The sequence below is a fragment of the Lissotriton helveticus genome, chromosome 11 (genome assembly GCF_964261635.1).
Source record: "Lissotriton helveticus chromosome 11, aLisHel1.1, whole genome shotgun sequence".
Lineage (NCBI taxonomy): Eukaryota > Metazoa > Chordata > Amphibia > Caudata > Salamandridae > Lissotriton > Lissotriton helveticus.
Genome location: NC_136072.1, coordinates 713,658,711 through 713,668,928, shown reverse-complemented (window position 1 = coordinate 713,668,928; position 10,218 = coordinate 713,658,711).

The window sequence follows — 10,218 nt, the reverse complement described above, 5'->3', positions numbered from 1 at the left end:
TCAACAGGTGGTGTGCAGCGAAAATATAATCAATGGCCAAATGGCTCCCTGGCGGTCACCATTACCCATTCTAAGACCAACTAAATGGGTAGGGTGGATCACATACTGCTTCACTGAGCCCCAGGGAATGACTGCTGTCCACTAAGGAATATGGAAGTCTTTGTGGCCCACCAGGTAGAAGAAACGTTAGGCCCCCTTTTGGTAAATGAAGATGGGATGCTACTCACAAGTTTTCAATTTGCCAGGGTGCTCAGCATGGCTCTTGTGTCAACAGGTTTGGATCTGACAGACTATAGTTCCCATTCATTTCAGATTGGTGCAGTGACCTCCACGGTAAGTATGGGATTGGCAGAACAGGCAATGCAAAGATTGAAGTCTGAGTGCTACGAGCGCTATGTGAGATTGAACATGTTGTGAATGCCCTGTTTCTTATTGTGTGATTTTCCCATTCCTTACCATATTCTCCTATCAACACAGGTGGAGGAGATGTTAAGGAGATACAGTCACTGGATACTTCATTTCCTCCGTTCTACACTGGAGCAAGAGGCATTACAGATGTGCTGGTGTTGGGACACTCCTCTGTGAGGCGCGCAAATAACTTTTATTCTGCAAGTGACTGCGCTTCACGAGCAAAGAAAGACAGATATCATCTGACCTTCTGCAGACAAGGGGGGCTATGCTTGGCCCATTGGAGAACTGAATTGAACAAAATGTTGCCCCGGAAGGCGTACGCTTCCAGGGGTGTTAATAGTGCCTCTGGGAGGCAATATTTTGATGGAGCTAGATCAGAAAGACGTGTTTGAGTTCATTGTCTCTGAAATGTGTTGGCTCTGAGAGAAGTTCCCGGACGCCATAGTTGTATGGTCTAATATTGTCCCGAAATTGAGTTAGAGAGGTGGAAAGTCGGTCAGAGAATAAGTGAATCGGTTGAACCAAAAGGTGGGTACATTGTTCAGGCAGCTTGTTTATCAGCTATACCTCATGGGTGCATCAAAGGTGAGTGTTTTTTATTACAGGTTGGAGTGCACATATCAGAAGAAGATCATGCAATGTTTCCGGAAAATTTGCTATCCTAGCTGGACCAACATGCACTGTGCATGAAGGGGGCAGATAGTTGGTAAACTATGCTGGCTTGTCGCGGGTGAGATCAAGATTTGGGGAGACACTTCGGGTCCCTTCACAGCATTTTTTCATACCAAATTTAACATCAGAGACCCTGTACCCTCCTAGAGATACTACCCCCAAGATGAAAGGAGGTTGCAGGGGCACGGGGTTTCTGGATGCTCGCTGACACATGGTACTTACCTATCAACCCCCTGCGCAGGTGCATTTAGGCACTATCTAGCACTGGCCTTTGGGGGACAGGGAACCTAGGTGTAAGGGGTGCCCATTGTAGGTATCCTAAGGGAAGCCGGCCCCCTGCACAAGAACTTATGATGCGTGAGAGCTTCCAGTATGGGAGAGGGAAGGTAGGGCCTTCCCATAAGAGGGACCCACATCCTTTGGGACGGAGGAGGTGTTAGATGAAGGGGCACGGAGCCAGTCTTGATCTCACTCGTAACGGTTATGGAGTTTTTGGGTGGTTGCACAGGAACAGACTAGTTGTGGTTAGGTGATTTCCATGTACTAGAGTCTCTGTTAAGGCTAGGTCACACTTGTAAACAAGATGTAAATAAAGTGTTTACTGTGCAAAAAGCTATGATAAAATTTTTGGGTGTGTAAAATAATAAATACGGCCAGGGTTCTTACGACCCCTAACTCAAAGAGACAAGCAATTGGTTCATGACATTGTTTTTGTCATTGATGTTGGTTAGGTAATGGTGAGTGCCCTTGGAATATTGGTGACTCCCTGGCCATATAATAGAGACTCTCCACCTTGAGAGAGCCAACAATATGGTGGGGAGCTGGGGGCAATGCGCGGGACCGAGCTTATTTGCCCTGGGTCCCAATGGTAGGGGCAGCGGTGATTGGGTCAAGTCAGGAGCTGACCCAGAAGTATTAAAGTGCTTCCCATGTAGCATGGCCCAAACCTCGCCCCTATTTAAAGGTCCACATGGGGGCGAGCAGGTCTGTTGGTTCCTGCTCACAGACGAGGAGGATGCGGTTGCTTCTCTCCCCACAACAATCACGTATTGCTGGTGTCCCCCCTCCCATCTCATTGCACTGCCAGGAGTGGCACGGGCTAGAAAGATTTTCCCCACCCATCATCCCCAGAGTAGGATGCCCAAGGCGGTGCTTGCGGTAGCAGGGGTTGAGCGATGGGGGCCTTAGTGATAACAATATTGTTTTCTTTTGCAGCGATGTATCAGGATGTATGTATTTGTATGCAATATCATGCTTAACCATTTTTTTCTTTAGCATTCAATGTATTGAGTTGTCGTATTTAAGATGGGGCGGGTGAGGTCAAGATTGGGGGGGACACTTTGGGTCCCTTGAAGGCATCCTGTTTATACCAAATTTAACATCACCGTTCCTGGACCCTCCAAGGAGTGTTGCCACCAATTTGAAAGGAAGTTGCAGGGGGTTCTGGACAGCCACTGACACGTGGTCGTTACCTATCAACACCCGTGCAGGCACATTTGGGCACAACCTAGCACTGACCCTTAGGGGATGAGGAACCTGGGTATAAGGTTGCCCGCGGTAGGTATCCATTGGGAAGTCCGGTCCCCTAAACAAGAATTTCCAAGGCGGGAGAGATCCCAGTATGGGAAAGGGGAGGCAGGGTCCTTACATAAGGAGGGCCACGATCCTTTGGGGTGGAGGAGGTGTAAGAGGAAGGAGCACAGAGTCAGTCTTGATCTCACTCGGATCAATTATGGAGTTTTTTGTTAGTTGCACAGACACAGATTAGTTATGTCTGGTTAGGTGATTTCCATGTAGTAGAGACTCTGTTAAGGCTAGTTTTAATTTGTAAACAAGATGTACATAATGTGGCTACTGTTTGAGATGTTATCATAAAATGATTATGTGTGTAAAATAATAAATACGGCCAGGGCTCTTATGACCCCCAACCCAAATAAATAAAAAAAATGGGGTAATGGCATTGTTTTTTACATTGATGTTGGTTAGGTAATGGTAAGTAACCATGGGACATCGGCAACTTCCTGGCCATATTGGATATGGCTGAGTCTATAGTGGATTGGCGTTTTGAGCAAACAAATTATGGATTAAACCCAGATCTGTAACTTGGTGTGAGTATTTTCAAACGAGTCTGGTTGGTGAGGGTGGTTACCCCGAAATGGATCCCAGGATGCTTGTTTCCAGTCCAGGGAGGACCTGGCCTGGCAGTTGGGCTGACTATTCCCATAGGGAGCAGGGTCAAGACTGATTTACATATGCCTGAGTATAAACTGGGGTGGCGTATTGAGCAAAAAAACGCTGTATTTCACTGAGACTGAGTGTTTGATTTGTTAGGCATTCCATCCATCACCTGGTCTTTTGCTTTTGTTGCCCTAAGTGGGAAGGGTATGCCCAGATGTGAGTCCAGTGCTCACTGTGCTTCTGGATTCAGGCTAGCCTAGCTGATAAGGGGTGGTACCCTAAAAACAAATTCTAGGATGCTGATCTGGCAGTTCAGGCTGGACTGTTCTCACTGGGTGCAGGGTCAAGACTGATTTGCATAAGGCTGAGTCTAAAATGGGGTGGCGTTTTGAGCAAAAAAAACAATAGATTAAACCCATATTTGTGACTGAGGATGAGTGTTTGATTTGTTTAGCATTCCATCCATCATCTATTCTTTTGGCTTTTGTCCCCGTTAGTGGTAGGGAATACCGAGAAGTAGATCCTGTGCTCATAGTGCCACTGGATACAAGCTAGTCTTGCTGATGAGGGGTGATACCCCGAAACTGGTCCCTGGATGCTTGTTACCATTCTAGGGAGGACCTGACCAGGCAGTTCGAGGTGGACTGTTCCCATGGGGAGCAGAGTCGAGGCTGATTTGCATATTGCTGGGTCTAAACTGGGATGGCGTTTTGAGGAAAAAAACAATTGATTAAACCCAGATCTGTGACTGGGGGTGAGTGTTTGATTTGTTCGGCATTCGGTCCATCGTCTATTCTTTTTGCTTAAAAATGTTTACTGCGTTCCAATGTGAGGGAAAACACAGCTTTCTTGAAAACGCCTATGATTTGGAGGCCAAAATAAGAAAGCTAAATATTTCTTTACCACTGAGAATAAGTTAATAAAATGCAGGATGCTGAAAGCTGACATGTGGATGTTTTCCCCTTCTTTTTTCTGAAGCAATAAATAAATGCGTTTGAAAACCTTCAGTGCAGTGGCGGTTTCTGTGCACGGCGTCGGGGCTCCGCCCCCCTTACTTTCACAGACAAATGAAGCAATCATAGAAATGGTTAAAATATGTTTTGTCATTAAAAACTATTTTCCATTTAAGTTCCTAGAATGAGGGCACTGTCTGCCCTACTCACGGACATCGGCGTTGTTGCTGTGCTCCACAATGCGGACACGTGACAGCCTTTTAACTGCTTGCTCCCCTGGCCCTGGGCAGGTGGGTATTTGCCGGCTGACGATCTCTCCGCCCTGAGGCCTGTGAGGTCATCAGCTCGGCAAAGACCTAGCATTCCGGCCCAGTCTCCACCCCCTGATGACGTGTGGGTAAACTTGGCCCCGGGCGTTTTAAAAACAAGCCCGGTTTTGCCAAGCTTCCACGTCAATCAGGGAGTGAGGGCATTGTCACCCCTCCCTCCCCTAATTCGTTACAGGGTGTGGGTGGGACCATACTCTATGACGAATTGGAAAAGGTGTGGCAGCCGGAAGGAGGCAGACCAGGAATCGAGTCTGCGCAGACACGACTTGTTGTGTGACTGACAGTGAGACAGCTTCGCTTCCTACACGAGCTTGTTCATTGTGGCGTTGGACGCCACTGGAAGAGAATAAGAGTCGGAATGCACTGTAATTTACTTGTAGTCTAATGTTGTCTAACGCTATTAGCCACTTTCCTCAAGACCGTGGGCCTTGTAACCTACAAGTAAAGTATCACATAAACAGTACAGTGACTGGTGAGTATTCAAGGAAACAGAAGCAGATTCTTTAGTGTGTACCGAGAGACGACGACCGGGAACCACAGGAGGAGGGATACCTTAACACGGCGCACCGCCACTTAAGAAACGCACCCGTTTCTAGCGAGCCTTTTATCAGATGGATCCCCTCCCGGCTACCGCCTGACACACACCAGTAGTCAGAGTACCTAAATTCGAAGATATCTGGCAATCAATAAGGCAGATTGCCAAGACATAAGTACTTTCTACGTGACTATCTTTATAGAACATACCGTTTCCAATTAGTCACATTTGGATTAATCAGTGTCTCTCTCCTATATAAACATCCAGCACATGAATATTAGTCCAGACCTAATGTTAATCACTACGATTGAACCGAGCCCTAAGCCCTGAAGAGTCGTGTTGACTCAACTGTACACGACGAAACACGTGTCGGCTTTGTATGACATTCCTCAAGTCTGGAGAGAATAAACCATCTTCTTGCTGTGACTAAGAACACACTAAAGAATCTGCTTCTGTTTCCTTGAATACTCACCAGTCACTGTACTGTTTATGTGATACTTTACTGTAGTAGCGAGAGCATAACTGTATATATTTGTTTAGTCCCTTGACTTTTTTAGACGGTTAAGGGTGTTTTTCCGCCTGCTCTTCACGCACTACACACCAACCTGTCACTCTACACTCTGTAACGTATTAACTGAGGTAGTGCGCCCGAGAGATCTGAAATTCTAAAAACCCCTTTCTAGTGTTTGTAACCTACAAGTGCATATTGCGCGTGCGTGCTCACAGACACACAACTCCCCCCTCCTTGCTACCGCTCGCGCGCTCTGGCACTTACATGATAATGCTGCCTCCTGTCTAAAATTGTGCCCCGGGGGCCGGGACTGAGGTCACAGCAACCACCATATACTGTGCTATCACGGAGGGCTGCATTAATACACCTCACCTCAGCATGAGTCCTTAGTGCCCCCCAATGAATTGCTCAAATGGGGCCTGGCATGATTGATTAGGCAGAGGCGTGCAGCTCGTTCATGGTTACACAGAAGGACATAAGATTAATTCTTACGTGCACACAGATGTCTGTCTTTCAGTAAAAATAAAGTTATTCTTTTCATAACACATTAAACACGCGGCAAAAAGGAGCACAAAACACAAGCGCAAAATGCTGGAGTCCAATCGGCGCTAAAGAAAGTGCCAAGGAGAAAGCGAGCCATTCCTCACTCCAGCCAGCATTTCAGAGAAAAACTGTTCTGTGCATTTCGTTTGATTTGGCCTAGATTAGAAGTCATTCATTCTGCATCTGATCAAGTCAAGGCGCCTCGTACAGCTCTGCATCTGGGAGGCTTTGCAGGACAGCAGAAAGAGATGACTTAAATGGGTTTTTTGTTTATTTCGGTAGTGTTCACACAGTCGGAAACAAGAATGATTTACTGCATCGCTGGCAGCTTGTGAGCAAGACCCCATATGGGAAGGAGTCGGCAGTGCAGCTAGGCAGGCAGTTTACAAGGCAAGGAACTGCAATTATGCAATGGGGCAGATGGATGAGTGTATGCTAAGTGCTTTGTAGAGCGCATGTGCGTCCAAATTGTATACATGTAAACGGCATTTCCTTAGTATTCTCACAGGTGCTGGATAGCACGACACTAAATAGCAGTGAGGAGACAGGAACAATGCCAGGGAAGAGAACGACACACACTTCAATATGAAGCAAATTCTGCTGGCTGCATTACCAATGCACTTTCCACTTTGCTGACACATCTACACAGAACTACCGGAAATTTTAAGACACAAATTCACAACTGCCCTTTTCCGGTAGCTGAACAACACGTGCTCAGCACAGACCTGCAATACGCGGCGTGTGTCTATCTTTCTACCACAAATGGGCATTCCTACAGTGTGAGCATGCCCTCCAAGGTCCCTACAGACTCTGCTCGTGGCATCGTTTTAATAGTGAAATTACTAAAACATTTGATGTAAAGGAACATGCCCAAAAGCCTGTGCGGCGCTCAGCGTGAGCTTCTGGTGCAGGGCAGATTTCAAGAAAGGTCAGAGCAAAGCATCTCCGACTGACACACGTCTTATCCTATCATTGGTGACACAGGGGACCCCCCCCCCCCTCAACAAGCAGTTTCCAGACACCAACGAGAGTACCTTTAAACCTACAACCATACACAGTGCATAGCACGTAGAGTACTGCATAGTGAAACTGCACTAAACAGTAAATACAAAAATTGCATTCACACATTTAAATGTGCTTTCAGTCATATCGTTCCAGCGTACCTGGATTTATCTGAGGTGCATGGAAAGCTTTTTCTTCTCTGGGAGAGCACTGGAACGTCATTGCAGGGAAGCCTCCTGAAGAAAATAATGATTAACAATGAGGTTCGCAAAGTACCTTGGAATTGCAGGCTTGGCTTTGAAATGTCAAAAAAATCAATGTTTTAGAAAGAGTTGGGTGGTTAGGCATTGTATTTCAAAGCAGGCTGCTTTGTAGCATATAACCATCTGTTACTGCAACATGTCATACCTTTAGAGGGCGTGCGGCGGCCATAATTGGCTTATTCAAAAAAAGTACAGGCAGCCTCTCAACCAGATAGATAGAACAATAACACTGGGGAGTACTAATGAAATTGTATGTTAATGTTTCTATTCTTGAATGATGATTAGCTATTGGGATGAATATATAAATGAATACTGGGTTTGCATTATTCTAGTGTTTGAGTGGTGGCTTGTGGACCCCGCCAAATCATCTCATTCTTTTTGTTTCTGTACACAGTTTTTTTTGTTACATGCATTATGCAGGACCATGCCATATTTAGCACGTTAGGATTGCTGATGATAATAGACTTGTTTTGTAAAGCTTTCTTCCCCACCAAGGAGTTCATTTTGTGATTTCTCAAATACCTAACAGGACGGATCCTTCAGGTTACAGCGCGCGCTCTCACTGGAACCTGTGACCTTTAAGTTAGGTGCGCATCACTGCAGCAACTTTCCAACCTCTTTAGCTATCGTTTTGGAATTGGGATCAACGTGTACCTCACACATGACTTATTTGTGTATTTTCACTCGAATCTCAAGAGGCAAAAGGTTTGTGTTGCAAACTATGCCTAGTTATCAGCAGACCAGCAGAAGAACACTTCACACGCCTTTAAGTATTGATTTGATGTCAGTGGAATGATAGCTCCAGCCAGTTATTTCATGTCCAGAGCAGGTTTTCCATGGTGATGGGTCCTTATAAGTGAAGATATAATCGAGTGGGCTCAGAAGCGATAGACAAGGCGCAATAGGGGTTTTATGCACCAGTGGAAGCATCTTACATCAATGTCACTCGACGACAGATGGTCAGGTCCAGGAACGTAGCGCGAGACCAGGGGGCGTGGGGGTCAGCTGGATTCCAGGATATTTCTTATGGTATCCCATTCATGTTCTGAGTTGACCAGCAATGACGTGGAGGAAGATGTATGCCTTAATGCCTTTATAGAGAGTTATGCTTTTTTCTAATAAGTGCACAACAGCTATCAGTGGTGAAGTTGATGTTTGCGAGTCTAGCTAAAGACAAGGAGCTCTGCACAAAGGTGGTGGCAGAGGGAGGAGTTCACAGGATGGAGACGAGGAGGGAGGCTATGCAATCTTTATGCCACAAGGCATTACCACACAGGAAAGCAACACATAGGAAAGAACCACCAAGACCCATTTTGGTACTTTACCTGGCAGTATTTTACCACACAGTATAGTATTTTTTAATGACATACATATTATGCCATTTGAAAAAAAGAGAATTTAAGGGTTAGGTAAGCTTAATGGAGGCACAGGTAAAGAAAGGGAAGGAGTCTTTAGAGTGCTGGGCAGGGAGAGGTAAATGGTCAGACTAGGCTGACTAGGATGGGATGTATGTATTTAACTATCTACATAACCACATACATTTTACTTTTCACAGTCAAAAAGGAGGTGAGCATTGGCTTAGACTAATTATTAATTAGTTTAGGCCAAACCTCACCTCCTTTTTGACTGTGAAGAATAAAGTGTGTGTATTCTCAAATTTACTTGAAAATGCACCATTTGCCCACACATTTTTCAAAAATTTCTCGGGGGGAAATCCCCCCGAACCCTCCTTAGGTTGTTTCGCGCTCGCTCGCTACGCTCGCTCGCCTCAGTGTGCTCCAGCACACATTTTAAGCCCCACCACTTTCAAATGTCACCAGCCGCCACTGCTTCAGTGAGCTTCCTGTTGTGAGATCACAAGTGGTCCAACACAAGGGGCGCGAGCTTGAAAGAGTGTGAAAGAAGATAAAGAGAGAAAGAGAGAAAGAAAGAGAGATACAGGGTGTTAATGGGGTACATCGTGCATCCTGCCTATTGACTCGAACAGTGGTGTAAAGTGAAATGATGGGGCTCCCTGCAGAAAGAGGTGAGGAGTCTTTGGGATTCTAAGAACGCAGATAAATTCATAGGTCTAAAGTTTACTGGGGGGCTGGAAGGTGTATCCTCTCCCTACACCTGCGATGCAGGGGCTGCTGGGTCCTGCCTTACTTCCCTGAACTGAATAGGTGGAGCCAGATGTGTACACACAGGCTCACACACAGACAGATCGTGAGCTGTTGTGGGTTGGCTGGTCTGGCGTCTTATCACAGCCACACCAAGTATTTCACAGGTCTTCAAAAGACCATTTACTTGATAAAGAGGATTTGCTGTTTTTTCACCCCTTCCTAGGGCCCCTACATCTCCACTCAGCCTATTCCTTAAAGTTGCAAATCACTTTTGCTGCCAGAGTGAGAATGCATTTCCTGCAAAGTAACCTTAGGTAGTGTGTTTTTTTGCAGTTTTATATACCTCGAACTCCACTTGAAGGTATTGAGGCACTTTGCATGAGCACCAGTTACATTATACAAGGACACATTGCTGGGAGTATAACGTACCCCCCCCCCCCCCCCAAAAAAAAAAAAAAAATGCCCCCCTCAGATGTGGCTCTAGTTGCGCACCTTGGTAGACCGTTCAGTGCGTAAATATGTCTCACTCTTCCAGTGCTGCAGCCTCCAGGTGTGCCAGCAGCACGTGGCCACCGACTGCAAAATAAGCCGCGCGTCTGAGGGTGTTGTTGACACGCAGAGGCAGCCAATGGACGCCAGAGAAGGGCTCGGCTCATTCACAACTTCTCAGAGTGCAGCGAAGCTCATTAAACACGTCAGAGGCGGCGCTGTGACTG